Source organism: Lissotriton helveticus, chromosome 10, assembly GCF_964261635.1.
Source record: "Lissotriton helveticus chromosome 10, aLisHel1.1, whole genome shotgun sequence".
Classification (NCBI taxonomy): domain Eukaryota; kingdom Metazoa; phylum Chordata; class Amphibia; order Caudata; family Salamandridae; genus Lissotriton; species Lissotriton helveticus.
In genome coordinates this window covers 633,465,937-633,481,961 of record NC_136071.1, presented here as the reverse complement: position 1 = coordinate 633,481,961, position 16,025 = coordinate 633,465,937, and the positions used below count along the sequence as shown (strand labels likewise).

The window sequence follows — 16,025 nt, the reverse complement described above, 5'->3', positions numbered from 1 at the left end:
AGGGTTATGCTACGGTTAGTGGGAATAATAAAAACTATGAATAACAGATTCTAACATCTTCATTTTAGCACATCCCTATCAGCTAACCAATAGAGAACACCAAAATGTTATGATCAACCACTCCTTCAAACAAATGTATAAGTGTCAAATAATGGCCTAGGTCCTTTCATCTCACCACCTTAGTCTTCAGCTGGGCATACTGTCTACATTGCTCCCTTTTGTATACCATGATACATGTATCCTATTGCGTACTAGGCAACTGATTGGCCCTCATGTCAGATGACATCCTGCTGTAGCTTTGTGATGTAATGGCACCACTTGACCAATCGCCCTGGGTGAAGATTACACCGGAGGACCAGACATCAGCGATTACACACTAGGTAACTATCTGGTAATATGACTGCACAGCAAGTAGGAGGTGTAATGGGAAAGTACACTGCACCATTGAAAGCATTGGGCTCCTATTTAAAGAGGGCTAGAGTTAGAAGAAGCAACTGATTAGCCCTCATGTCAGAAGACATCCTGCTGTAGCTTTGTGATGTAATGGCACCACTTGACCAATCGCCCTGGGAGACCATTACACCGGAGGACCAGACATCAGCAATTACACACTAGGTAAGTATCTGGGAATATGACTGCACAGCAAGTAGGAGGTGTAATGGGAATGTACACTGCACCATTGAAAGCATTGGGCTCCTATTTAAAGAGGGCTAGAGTTAGAAGAAGCAACTGATTAGCCATCATGTCAGAAGACATCCTGCTGTAGCTTTGTGATGTAATGGCACCACTTGACCAATCGCCCTGGGTGAAGATTACACCGGAGGACCAGACATCAGCGATTACACACTAGGTAACTATCTGGGAATATGACTCCACAGCAAGTAGGAGGTGTAATGGGAAAGTACTCTGCACCATTGAAAGCATTGGGCTCCTATTTAAAGAGGGCTAGAGTTAGAAGAACACAGTTTCTAAACAGCAGTCCATCTTGAGTATCAGAGTCCCACTCACAGAGAGCAGGGGAAAAGGTTAAATAGCTTCCCTCCATCTGAAAGTAAGTCAATTGCTCTAACCTAAGACACCTCATTCCAGCCTGAAAGATGGTAATTACCTCAGAGGACATATTGCCTGGACAAGTATCTAAAGAAGATTTTGTCTACCACATAGACAGTCAACGTCTTGATAAACTATCATGATGGCCATAGCGTCATCCATATTGCTACCGTCTTAGAAGATTATATTTATGGGGAAGACCCCACTAAAAGCCACTGAGAGCCATCAGATGCTATGACCTTTTTATTAATGGCAAAATTATTAAATGAGATTTTGACTTACCATATATATTGATCGAGGCATGGAGAAGGCTGAGGAATGAGCTTTCTTTTTTTTTTTCTTTCTCAGCAAGCGGAGAAAAATTCCTCTGCAACACTGCCTCTGCTGGCCATTCAGTATAATCTGCAGATGGAAAAGTCCACTGTTAGTCACTTTTTAGAACTTGAATATTTCCAAACCAAATGCAACACTACCAAAAACATGATTTTTATGAAGAGTCAATTATTAGTACTATGGCCTATCTAATATTGTGAAAATCCAAAGCTCACTAAAAATTATAATCTCAATTTAGATTTCAACCTAGCTGACTTCTTTCAATCCTGTGCCTCATTTGCTGGTACTCTCTACACAACTCTAGAACCTATATGAGGACTTAGATAGAAAGATCTCTTTGGCAGCCAAGAGATAGCGTACCCTTCTGCCAGGAATTATTTTAGGTTATGGTACACTATAGCAATTCAGTGATCTGATAAGTTAACGGAGGAAGGGTTATGCTACGGTTAGTGGGAAAAATAAAAACTATGAATAACAGATTCTAACATCTTCATTTTAGCACATCCCTATCAGCTAACCAATAGAGAACACCAAAATGTTATGATCAACCACTCCTTCAAACAAATGTATAAGTGTCAAATATTGGCCTAGGTCCTTTCATCTCACCACCTTAGTCTTCAGCTGGGCATACTGTCTACATTGCTCCCTTTTGTATACCATGATACATGTATCCTATTGCGTACTAGGCAACTGATTGGCCCTCATGTCAGATGACATCCTGCTGTAGCTTTGTGATGTAATGGCACCACTTGACCAATCGCCCTGGGTGAAGATTACACCGGAGGACCAGACATCAGCGATTACACACTAGGTAACTATCTGGTAATATGACTGCACAGCAAGTAGGAGGTGTAATGGGAAAGTACACTGCACCATTGAAAGCATTGGGCTCCTATTTAAAGAGGGCTAGAGTTAGAAGAAGCAACTGATTAGCCCTCATGTCAGAAGACATCCTGCTGTAGCTTTGTGATGTAATGGCACCACTTGACCAATTGCCCTGGGAGACCATTACACCGGAGGACCAGACATCAGCAATTACACACTAGGTAAGTATCTGGGAATATGACTGCACAGCAAGTAGGAGGTGTAATGGGAATGTACACTGCACCATTGAAAGCATTGGGTCCTATTTAAAGAGGGCTAGAGTTAGAAGAAGCAACTGATTAGCCCTCATGTCAGAAGACATCCTGCTGTAGCTTTGTGATGTAATGGCACCACTTGACCAATCGCCCTGGGTGAAGATTACACCGGAGGACCAGACATCAGCAATTACACACTAGGTAACTATCTGGGAATATGACTCCACAGCAAGTAGGAGGTGTAATGGGAAAGTACTCTGCACCATTGAAAGCATTGGGCTCCTATTTAAAGAGGGCTAGAGTTAGAAGAACACAGTTTCTAAACAGCAGTCCAACTTGAGTATCAGAGTCCCACTCACAGAGAGCAGGGGGAAAGGTTAAATAGCTTCCCTCCATCTGAAAGTAAGTCAATTGCTCTAACCTAAGACACCTCATTCCAGCCTGAAAGATGGTAATTACCTCAGAGGACATATTGCCTGGACAAGTATCTAAAGAAGATTTTGTCTACCACATAGACAGTCAAAGTCTTGATAAACTATCATGATGGCCATAGGGTCATCCATATTGCTACCGTCTTAGAAGATTATATTTATGGGGAAGACCCCACTAAAAGGCACTGAGAGCCATCAGATGCTATGACCTTTTTATTAATGGCAAAATTATTAAATGAGATTTTGACTTACCATATATATATTGATCGAGGCATGGAGAAGGCTGAGGAATGAGTTTTCTTTTTTTTTTCTTTCTCAGCAAGCGGAGAAAAATTCCTCTGCAACACTGCCTCTGCTGGCCATTCAGTATAATCTGCAGATGGAAAAGTCCACTGTTAGTCACTTTTTAGAACTTGAATATTTCCAAACCAAATGCAACACTACCAAAAACATGATTTTTATGAAGAGTCAATTATTAGTACTATGGCCTATCTAATATTGTGAAAATCCAAAGCTCACTAAAAATTATAATCTCAATTTAGATTTCAACCTAGCTGACTTCTTTCAATCCTATGCCTCATTTGCTGGTACTCTCTACACAACTCTAGAACCTATATGAGGACTTAGATAGAAAGATCTCTTTGGCAGCCAAGAGATAGCGTACCCTTCTGCCAGGAATTATTTTAGGTTATGGCACACTATAGCAATTCAGTGATCTGATAAGTTAACGGAGGAAGGGTTATGCTACGGTTAGTGGGAATAATAAAAACTATGAATAACAGATTCTAACATCTTCATTTTAGCACATCCCTATCAGCTAACCAATAGAGAACACCAAAATGTTATGATCAACCACTCCTTCAAACAAATGTATAAGTGTCAAATAATGGCCTAGGTCCTTTCATCTCACCACCTTAGTCTTCAGCTGGGCATACTGTCTACATTGCTCCCTTTTGTATACCATGATACATGTATCCTATTGCGTACTAGGCAACTGATTGGCCCTCATGTCAGATGACATCCTGCTGTAGCTTTGTGATGTAATGGCACCACTTGACCAATCGCCCTGGGTGAAGATTACACCGGAGGACCAGACATCAGCGATTACACACTAGGTAACTATCTGGTAATATGACTGCACAGCAAGTAGGAGGTGTAATGGGAAAGTACACTGCACCATTGAAAGCATTGGGCTCCTATTTAAAGAGGGCTAGAGTTAGAAGAAGCAACTGATTAGCCCTCATGTCAGAAGACATCCTGCTGTAGCTTTGTGATGTAATGGCACCACTTGACCAATCGCCCTGGGAGACCATTACACCGGAGGACCAGACATCAGCAATTACACACTAGGTAAGTATCTGGGAATATGACTGCACAGCAAGTAGGAGGTGTAATGGGAATGTACACTGCACCATTGAAAGCATTGGGCTCCTATTTAAAGAGGGCTAGAGTTAGAAGAAGCAACTGATTAGCCATCATGTCAGAAGACATCCTGCTGTAGCTTTGTGATGTAATGGCACCACTTGACCAATCGCCCTGGGTGAAGATTACACCGGAGGACCAGACATCAGCGATTACACACTAGGTAACTATCTGGGAATATGACTCCACAGCAAGTAGGAGGTGTAATGGGAAAGTACTCTGCACCATTGAAAGCATTGGGCTCCTATTTAAAGAGGGCTAGAGTTAGAAGAACACAGTTTCTAAACAGCAGTCCATCTTGAGTATCAGAGTCCCACTCACAGAGAGCAGGGGAAAAGGTTAAATAGCTTCCCTCCATCTGAAAGTAAGTCAATTGCTCTAACCTAAGACACCTCATTCCAGCCTGAAAGATGGTAATTACCTCAGAGGACATATTGCCTGGACAAGTATCTAAAGAAGATTTTGTCTACCACATAGACAGTCAAAGTCTTGATAAACTATCATGATGGCCATAGCGTCATCCATATTGCTACCGTCTTAGAAGATTATATTTATGGGGAAGACCCCACTAAAAGCCACTGAGAGCCATCAGATGCTATGACCTTTTTATTAATGGCAAAATTATTAAATGAGATTTTGACTTACCATATATATTGATCGAGGCATGGAGAAGGCTGCGGAATGAGCTTTCTTTTTTTTTTTCTTTCTCAGCAAGCGGAGAAAAATTCCTCTGCAACACTGCCTCTGCTGGCCATTCAGTATAATCTGCAGATGGAAAAGTCCACTGTTAGTCACTTTTTAGAACTTGAATATTTCCAAACCAAATGCAACACTACCAAAAACATGATTTTTATGAAGAGTCAATTATTAGTACTATGGCCTATATAATATGGTGAAAATCCAAAGCTCACTAAAAATTATAATCTCAATTTAGATTTCAACCTAGCTGACTTCTTTCAATCCTGTGCCTCATTTGCTGGTACTCTCTACACAACTCTAGAACCTATATGAGGACTTAGATAGAAAGATCTCTTTGGCAGCCAAGAGATAGCGTACCCTTCTGCCAGGAATTATTTTAGGTTATGGCACACTATAGCAATTCAGTGATCTGATAAGTTAACGGAGGAAGGGTTATGCTACGGTTAGTGGGAATAATAAAAACTATGAATAACAGATTCTAACATCTTCATTTTAGCACATCCCTATCAGCTAACCAATAGAGAACACCAAAATGTTATGATCAACCACTCCTTCAAACAAATGTATAAGTGTCAAATAATGGCCTAGGTCCTTTCATCTCACCACCTTAGTCTTCAGCTGGGCATACTGTCTACATTGCTCCCTTTTGTATACCATGATACATGTATCCTATTGCGTACTAGGCAACTGATTGGCCCTCATGTCAGATGACATCCTGCTGTAGCTTTGTGATGAAATGGCACCACTTGACCAATCGCCCTGGGTGAAGATTACACCGGAGGACCAGACATCAGTGATTACACACTAGGTAACTATCTGGTAATATGACTGCACAGCAAGTAGGAGGTGTAATGGGAAAGTACACTGCACCATTGAAAGCATTGGGCTCCCATTTAAAGAGGGCTAGAGTTAGAAGAAGCAACTGATTAGCCCTCATGTCAGAAGACATCCTGCTGTAGCTTTGTGATGTAATGGCACCACTTGACCAATCGCCCTGGGAGACCATTACACCGGAGGACCAGACATCAGCAATTACACACTAGGTAAGTATCTGGGAATATGACTCCACAGCAAGTAGGAGGTGTAATGGAAATGTACACTGCACCATTGAAAGCATTGGGCTCCTATTTAAAGAGGGCTAGAGTTAGAAGAAGCAACTGATTAGCCATCATGTCAGAAGACATCCTGCTGTAGCTTTGTGATGTAATGGCACCACTTGACCAATCGCCCTGGGTGAAGATTACACCGGAGGACCAGACATCAGCGATTACACACTAGGTAACTATCTGGGAATATGACTCCACAGCAAGTAGGAGGTGTAATGGGAAAGTACTCTGCACCATTGAAAGCATTGGGCTCCTATTTAAAGAGGGCTAGAGTTAGAAGAACACAGTTTCTAAACAGCAGTCCATCTTGAGTATCAGAGTCCCACTCACAGAGAGCAGGGGAAAAGGTTAAATAGCTTCCCTCCATCTGAAAGTTAGTCAATTGCTCTAACCTAAGACACCTCATTCCAGCCTGAAAGATGGTAATTACCTCAGAGGACATATTGCCTGGACAAGTATCTAAAGAAGATTTTGTCTACCACATAGACAGTCAAAGTCTTGATAAACTATCATGATGGCCATAGCGTCATCCATATTGCTACCGTCTTAGAAGATTATATTTATGGGGAAGACCCCACTAAAAGGCACTGAGAGCCATCAGATGCTATGACCTTTTTATTAATGGCAAAATTATTAAATGAGATTTTGACTTACCATATATATTGATCGAGGCATGGAGAAGGCTGAGGAATGAGATTTCTTTTTTTTTTCTTTTTCAGCAAGCAGAGAAAAATTCCTCTGCAACACTGCCTCTGCTGGCCATTCAGTATAATCTGCAGATGGAAAAGTCCACTGTTAGTCACTTTTTAGAACTTGAATATTTCCAAACCAAATGCAACACTACCAAAAACATGATTTTTATGAAGAGTCAATTATTAGTACTATGGCCTATCTAATATTGTGAAAATCCAAAGCTCACTAAAAATTATAATCTCAATTTAGATTTCAACCTAGCTGACTTCTTTCAATCCTGTGCCTCATTTGCTGGTACTCTCTACACAACTCTAGAACCTATATGAGGACTTAGATAGAAAGATCTCTTTGGCAGCCAAGAGATAGCGTACCCTTCTGCCAGGAATTATTTTAGGTTATGGTACACTATAGCAATTCAGTGATCTGATAAGTTAACGGAGGAAGGGTTATGCTACGGTTAGTGGGAAAAATAAAAACTATGAATAACAGATTCTAACATCTTCATTTTAGCACATCCCTATCAGCTAACCAATAGAGAACACCAAAATGTTATGATCAACCACTCCTTCAAACAAATGTATAAGTGTCAAATATTGGCCTAGGTCCTTTCATCTCACCACCTTAGTCTTCAGCTGGGCATACTGTCTACATTGCTCCCTTTTGTATACCATGATACATGTATCCTATTGCGTACTAGGCAACTGATTGGCCCTCATGTCAGATGACATCCTGCTGTAGCTTTGTGATGTAATGGCACCACTTGACCAATCGCCCTGGGTGAAGATTACACCGGAGGACCAGACATCAGCGATTACACACTAGGTAACTATCTGGTAATATGACTGCACAGCAAGTAGGAGGTGTAATGGGAAAGTACACTGCACCATTGAAAGCATTGGGCTCCTATTTAAAAACCTCTAGAGTTAGAAGAAGCAACTGATTAGCCCTCATGTCAGAAGACATCCTGCTGTAGCTTTGTGATGTAATGGCACCACTTGACCAATTGCCCTGGGAGACCATTACACCGGAGGACCAGACATCAGCAATTACACACTAGGTAAGTATCTGGGAATATGACTGCACAGCAAGTAGGAGGTGTAATGGGAATGTACAGTGCACCATTGAAAGCATTGGGTCCTATTTAAAGAGGGCTAGAGTTAGAAGAAGCAACTGATTAGCCCTCATGTCAGAAGACATCCTGCTGTAGCTTTGTGATGTAATGGCACCACTTGACCAATCGCCCTGGGTGAAGATTACACCGGAGGACCAGACATCAGCAATTACACACTAGGTAACTATCTGGGAATATGACTCCACAGCAAGTAGGAGGTGTAATGGGAAAGTACTCTGCACCATTGAAAGCATTGGGCTCCTATTTAAAGAGGGCTAGAGTTAGAAGAACACAGTTTCTAAACAGCAGTCCAACTTGAGTATCAGAGTCCCACTCACAGAGAGCAGGGGGAAAGGTTAAATAGCTTCCCTCCATCTGAAAGTAAGTCAATTGCTCTAACCTAAGACACCTCATTCCAGCCTGAAAGATGGTAATTACCTCAGAGGACATATTGCCTGGACAAGTATCTAAAGAAGATTTTGTCTACCACATAGACAGTCAAAGTCTTGATAAACTATCATGATGGCCATAGGGTCATCCATATTGCTACCGTCTTAGAAGATTATATTTATGGGGAAGACCCCACTAAAAGGCACTGAGAGCCATCAGATGCTATGACCTTTTTATTAATGGCAAAATTATTAAATGAGATTTTGACTTACCATATATATATTGATCGAGGCATGGAGAAGGCTGAGGAATGAGTTTTCTTTTTTTTTTCTTTCTCAGCAAGCGGAGAAAAATTCCTCTGCAACACTGCCTCTGCTGGCCATTCAGTATAATCTGCAGATGGAAAAGTCCACTGTTAGTCACTTTTTAGAACTTGAATATTTCCAAACCAAATGCAACACTACCAAAAACATGATTTTTATGAAGAGTCAATTATTAGTACTATGGCCTATCTAATATTGTGAAAATCCAAAGCTCACTAAAAATTATAATCTCAATTTAGATTTCAACCTAGCTGACTTCTTTCAATCCTATGCCTCATTTGCTGGTACTCTCTACACAACTCTAGAACCTATATGAGGACTTAGATAGAAAGATCTCTTTGGCAGCCAAGAGATAGCGTACCCTTCTGCCAGGAATTATTTTAGGTTATGGCACACTATAGCAATTCAGTGATCTGATAAGTTAACGGAGGAAGGGTTATGCTACGGTTAGTGGGAATAATAAAAACTATGAATAACAGATTCTAACATCTTCATTTTAGCACATCCCTATCAGCTAACCAATAGAGAACACCAAAATGTTATGATCAACCACTCCTTCAAACAAATGTATAAGTGTCAAATAATGGCCTAGGTCCTTTCATCTCACCACCTTAGTCTTCAGCTGGGCATACTGTCTACATTGCTCCCTTTTGTATACCATGATACATGTATCCTATTGCGTACTAGGCAACTGATTGGCCCTCATGTCAGATGACATCCTGCTGTAGCTTTGTGATGTAATGGCACCACTTGACCAATCGCCCTGGGTGAAGATTACACCGGAGGACCAGACATCAGCGATTACACACTAGGTAACTATCTGGTAATATGACTGCACAGCAAGTAGGAGGTGTAATGGGAAAGTACACTGCACCATTGAAAGCATTGGGCTCCTATTTAAAGAGGGCTAGAGTTAGAAGAAGCAACTGATTAGCCCTCATGTCAGAAGACATCCTGCTGTAGCTTTGTGATGTAATGGCACCACTTGACCAATCGCCCTGGGAGACCATTACACCGGAGGACCAGACATCAGCAATTACACACTAGGTAAGTATCTGGGAATATGACTGCACAGCAAGTAGGAGGTGTAATGGGAATGTACACTGCACCATTGAAAGCATTGGGCTCCTATTTAAAGAGGGCTAGAGTTAGAAGAAGCAACTGATTAGCCATCATGTCAGAAGACATCCTGCTGTAGCTTTGTGATGTAATGGCACCACTTGACCAATCGCCCTGGGTGAAGATTACACCGGAGGACCAGACATCAGCGATTACACACTAGGTAACTATCTGGGAATATGACTCCACAGCAAGTAGGAGGTGTAATGGGAAAGTACTCTGCACCATTGAAAGCATTGGGCTCCTATTTAAAGAGGGCTAGAGTTAGAAGAACACAGTTTCTAAACAGCAGTCCATCTTGAGTATCAGAGTCCCACTCACAGAGAGCAGGGGAAAAGGTTAAATAGCTTCCCTCCATCTGAAAGTAAGTCAATTGCTCTAACCTAAGACACCTCATTCCAGCCTGAAAGATGGTAATTACCTCAGAGGACATATTGCCTGGACAAGTATCTAAAGAAGATTTTGTCTACCACATAGACAGTCAACGTCTTGATAAACTATCATGATGGCCATAGCGTCATCCATATTGCTACCGTCTTAGAAGATTATATTTATGGGGAAGACCCCACTAAAAGCCACTGAGAGCCATCAGATGCTATGACCTTTTTATTAATGGCAAAATTATTAAATGAGATTTTGACTTACCATATATATTGATCGAGGCATGGAGAAGGCTGAGGAATGAGCTTTCTTTTTTTTTTTCTTTCTCAGCAAGCGGAGAAAAATTCCTCTGCAACACTGCCTCTGCTGGCCATTCAGTATAATCTGCAGATGGAAAAGTCCACTGTTAGTCACTTTTTAGAACTTGAATATTTCCAAACCAAATGCAACACTACCAAAAACATGATTTTTATGAAGAGTCAATTATTAGTACTATGGCCTATCTAATATTGTGAAAATCCAAAGCTCACTAAAAATTATAATCTCAATTTAGATTTCAACCTAGCTGACTTCTTTCAATCCTGTGCCTCATTTGCTGGTACTCTCTACACAACTCTAGAACCTATATGAGGACTTAGATAGAAAGATCTCTTTGGCAGCCAAGAGATAGCGTACCCTTCTGCCAGGAATTATTTTAGGTTATGGTACACTATAGCAATTCAGTGATCTGATAAGTTAACGGAGGAAGGGTTATGCTACGGTTAGTGGGAAAAATAAAAACTATGAATAACAGATTCTAACATCTTCATTTTAGCACATCCCTATCAGCTAACCAATAGAGAACACCAAAATGTTATGATCAACCACTCCTTCAAACAAATGTATAAGTGTCAAATATTGGCCTAGGTCCTTTCATCTCACCACCTTAGTCTTCAGCTGGGCATACTGTCTACATTGCTCCCTTTTGTATACCATGATACATGTATCCTATTGCGTACTAGGCAACTGATTGGCCCTCATGTCAGATGACATCCTGCTGTAGCTTTGTGATGTAATGGCACCACTTGACCAATCGCCCTGGGTGAAGATTACACCGGAGGACCAGACATCAGCGATTACACACTAGGTAACTATCTGGTAATATGACTGCACAGCAAGTAGGAGGTGTAATGGGAAAGTACACTGCACCATTGAAAGCATTGGGCTCCTATTTAAAGAGGGCTAGAGTTAGAAGAAGCAACTGATTAGCCCTCATGTCAGAAGACATCCTGCTGTAGCTTTGTGATGTAATGGCACCACTTGACCAATTGCCCTGGGAGACCATTACACCGGAGGACCAGACATCAGCAATTACACACTAGGTAAGTATCTGGGAATATGACTGCACAGCAAGTAGGAGGTGTAATGGGAATGTACACTGCACCATTGAAAGCATTGGGTCCTATTTAAAGAGGGCTAGAGTTAGAAGAAGCAACTGATTAGCCCTCATGTCAGAAGACATCCTGCTGTAGCTTTGTGATGTAATGGCACCACTTGACCAATCGCCCTGGGTGAAGATTACACCGGAGGACCAGACATCAGCAATTACACACTAGGTAACTATCTGGGAATATGACTCCACAGCAAGTAGGAGGTGTAATGGGAAAGTACTCTGCACCATTGAAAGCATTGGGCTCCTATTTAAAGAGGGCTAGAGTTAGAAGAACACAGTTTCTAAACAGCAGTCCAACTTGAGTATCAGAGTCCCACTCACAGAGAGCAGGGGGAAAGGTTAAATAGCTTCCCTCCATCTGAAAGTAAGTCAATTGCTCTAACCTAAGACACCTCATTCCAGCCTGAAAGATGGTAATTACCTCAGAGGACATATTGCCTGGACAAGTATCTAAAGAAGATTTTGTCTACCACATAGACAGTCAAAGTCTTGATAAACTATCATGATGGCCATAGCGTCATCCATATTGCTACCGTCTTAGAAGATTATATTTATGGGGAAGACCCCACTAAAAGCCACTGAGAGCCATCAGATGCTATGACCTTTTTATTAATGGCAAAATTATTAAATGAGATTTTGACTTACCATATATATTGATCGAGGCATGGAGAAGGCTGCGGAATGAGCTTTCTTTTTTTTTTTCTTTCTCAGCAAGCGGAGAAAAATTCCTCTGCAACACTGCCTCTGCTGGCCATTCAGTATAATCTGCAGATGGAAAAGTCCACTGTTAGTCACTTTTTAGAACTTGAATATTTCCAAACCAAATGCAACACTACCAAAAACATGATTTTTATGAAGAGTCAATTATTAGTACTATGGCCTATATAATATGGTGAAAATCCAAAGCTCACTAAAAATTATAATCTCAATTTAGATTTCAACCTAGCTGACTTCTTTCAATCCTGTGCCTCATTTGCTGGTACTCTCTACACAACTCTAGAACCTATATGAGGACTTAGATAGAAAGATCTCTTTGGCAGCCAAGAGATAGCGTACCCTTCTGCCAGGAATTATTTTAGGTTATGGCACACTATAGCAATTCAGTGATCTGATAAGTTAACGGAGGAAGGGTTATGCTACGGTTAGTGGGAATAATAAAAACTATGAATAACAGATTCTAACATCTTCATTTTAGCACATCCCTATCAGCTAACCAATAGAGAACACCAAAATGTTATGATCAACCACTCCTTCAAACAAATGTATAAGTGTCAAATAATGGCCTAGGTCCTTTCATCTCACCACCTTAGTCTTCAGCTGGGCATACTGTCTACATTGCTCCCTTTTGTATACCATGATACATGTATCCTATTGCGTACTAGGCAACTGATTGGCCCTCATGTCAGATGACATCCTGCTGTAGCTTTGTGATGAAATGGCACCACTTGACCAATCGCCCTGGGTGAAGATTACACCGGAGGACCAGACATCAGTGATTACACACTAGGTAACTATCTGGTAATATGACTGCACAGCAAGTAGGAGGTGTAATGGGAAAGTACACTGCACCATTGAAAGCATTGGGCTCCCATTTAAAGAGGGCTAGAGTTAGAAGAAGCAACTGATTAGCCCTCATGTCAGAAGACATCCTGCTGTAGCTTTGTGATGTAATGGCACCACTTGACCAATCGCCCTGGGAGACCATTACACCGGAGGACCAGACATCAGCAATTACACACTAGGTAAGTATCTGGGAATATGACTCCACAGCAAGTAGGAGGTGTAATGGAAATGTACACTGCACCATTGAAAGCATTGGGCTCCTATTTAAAGAGGGCTAGAGTTAGAAGAAGCAACTGATTAGCCATCATGTCAGAAGACATCCTGCTGTAGCTTTGTGATGTAATGGCACCACTTGACCAATCGCCCTGGGTGAAGATTACACCGGAGGACCAGACATCAGCGATTACACACTAGGTAACTATCTGGGAATATGACTCCACAGCAAGTAGGAGGTGTAATGGGAAAGTACTCTGCACCATTGAAAGCATTGGGCTCCTATTTAAAGAGGGCTAGAGTTAGAAGAACACAGTTTCTAAACAGCAGTCCATCTTGAGTATCAGAGTCCCACTCACAGAGAGCAGGGGAAAAGGTTAAATAGCTTCCCTCCATCTGAAAGTTAGTCAATTGCTCTAACCTAAGACACCTCATTCCAGCCTGAAAGATGGTAATTACCTCAGAGGACATATTGCCTGGACAAGTATCTAAAGAAGATTTTGTCTACCACATAGACAGTCAAAGTCTTGATAAACTATCATGATGGCCATAGCGTCATCCATATTGCTACCGTCTTAGAAGATTATATTTATGGGGAAGACCCCACTAAAAGGCACTGAGAGCCATCAGATGCTATGACCTTTTTATTAATGGCAAAATTATTAAATGAGATTTTGACTTACCATATATATTGATCGAGGCATGGAGAAGGCTGAGGAATGAGATTTCTTTTTTTTTTCTTTTTCAGCAAGCAGAGAAAAATTCCTCTGCAACACTGCCTCTGCTGGCCATTCAGTATAATCTGCAGATGGAAAAGTCCACTGTTAGTCACTTTTTAGAACTTGAATATTTCCAAACCAAATGCAACACTACCAAAAACATGATTTTTATGAAGAGTCAATTATTAGTACTATGGCCTATCTAATATTGTGAAAATCCAAAGCTCACTAAAAATTATAATCTCAATTTAGATTTCAACCTAGCTGACTTCTTTCAATCCTGTGCCTCATTTGCTGGTACTCTCTACACAACTCTAGAACCTATATGAGGACTTAGATAGAAAGATCTCTTTGGCAGCCAAGAGATAGCGTACCCTTCTGCCAGGAATTATTTTAGGTTATGGTACACTATAGCAATTCAGTGATCTGATAAGTTAACGGAGGAAGGGTTATGCTACGGTTAGTGGGAAAAATAAAAACTATGAATAACAGATTCTAACATCTTCATTTTAGCACATCCCTATCAGCTAACCAATAGAGAACACCAAAATGTTATGATCAACCACTCCTTCAAACAAATGTATAAGTGTCAAATATTGGCCTAGGTCCTTTCATCTCACCACCTTAGTCTTCAGCTGGGCATACTGTCTACATTGCTCCCTTTTGTATACCATGATACATGTATCCTATTGCGTACTAGGCAACTGATTGGCCCTCATGTCAGATGACATCCTGCTGTAGCTTTGTGATGTAATGGCACCACTTGACCAATCGCCCTGGGTGAAGATTACACCGGAGGACCAGACATCAGCGATTACACACTAGGTAACTATCTGGTAATATGACTGCACAGCAAGTAGGAGGTGTAATGGGAAAGTACACTGCACCATTGAAAGCATTGGGCTCCTATTTAAAGAGGGCTAGAGTTAGAAGAAGCAACTGATTAGCCCTCATGTCAGAAGACATCCTGCTGTAGCTTTGTGATGTAATGGCACCACTTGACCAATTGCCCTGGGAGACCATTACACCGGAGGACCAGACATCAGCAATTACACACTAGGTAAGTATCTGGGAATATGACTGCACAGCAAGTAGGAGGTGTAATGGGAATGTACAGTGCACCATTGAAAGCATTGGGTCCTATTTAAAGAGGGCTAGAGTTAGAAGAAGCAACTGATTAGCCCTCATGTCAGAAGACATCCTGCTGTAGCTTTGTGATGTAATGGCACCACTTGACCAATCGCCCTGGGTGAAGATTACACCGGAGGACCAGACATCAGCAATTACACACTAGGTAACTATCTGGGAATATGACTCCACAGCAAGTAGGAGGTGTAATGGGAAAGTACTCTGCACCATTGAAAGCATTGGGCTCCTATTTAAAGAGGGCTAGAGTTAGAAGAACACAGTTTCTAAACAGCAGTCCAACTTGAGTATCAGAGTCCCACTCACAGAGAGCAGGGGGAAAGGTTAAATAGCTTCCCTCCATCTGAAAGTAAGTCAATTGCTCTAACCTAAGACACCTCATTCCAGCCTGAAAGATGGTAATTACCTCAGAGGACATATTGCCTGGACAAGTATCTAAAGAAGATTTTGTCTACCACATAGACAGTCAAAGTCTTGATAAACTATCATGATGGCCATAGGGTCATCCATATTGCTACCGTCTTAGAAGATTATATTTATGGGGAAGACCCCACTAAAAGGCACTGAGAGCCATCAGATGCTATGACCTTTTTATTAATGGCAAAATTATTAAATGAGATTTTGACTTACCATATATATATTGATCGAGGCATGGAGAAGGCTGAGGAATGAGTTTTCTTTTTTTTTTCTTTCTCAGCAAGCGGAGAAAAATTCCTCTGCAACACTGCCTCTGCTGGCCATTCAGTATAATCTGCAGATGGAAAAGTCCACTGTTAGTCACTTTTTAGAACTTGAATATTTCCAAACCAAATGCA

At 41.2% G+C, this 16,025-nt stretch overlaps 1 long non-coding RNA gene across 1 annotated transcript in view; it reads right to left on the bottom strand.

Annotated features, from left to right (window-relative positions):
- Positions 1–14,142, bottom strand: part of LOC144785432 (uncharacterized) — a 34,086-nt gene extending 19,944 nt beyond the window's left edge. Inside the window, exons 1-2 of the long non-coding RNA XR_013601881.1 lie at positions 14,029–14,142; positions 6,775–6,893 (exon numbers count right to left, since the gene is read on the bottom strand). This is a non-coding gene — a long non-coding RNA (uncharacterized LOC144785432). The remainder of the gene's footprint in view (positions 1–6,774; positions 6,894–14,028) is intronic.
- Positions 14,143–16,025: the final 1,883 nt, after the last annotated feature.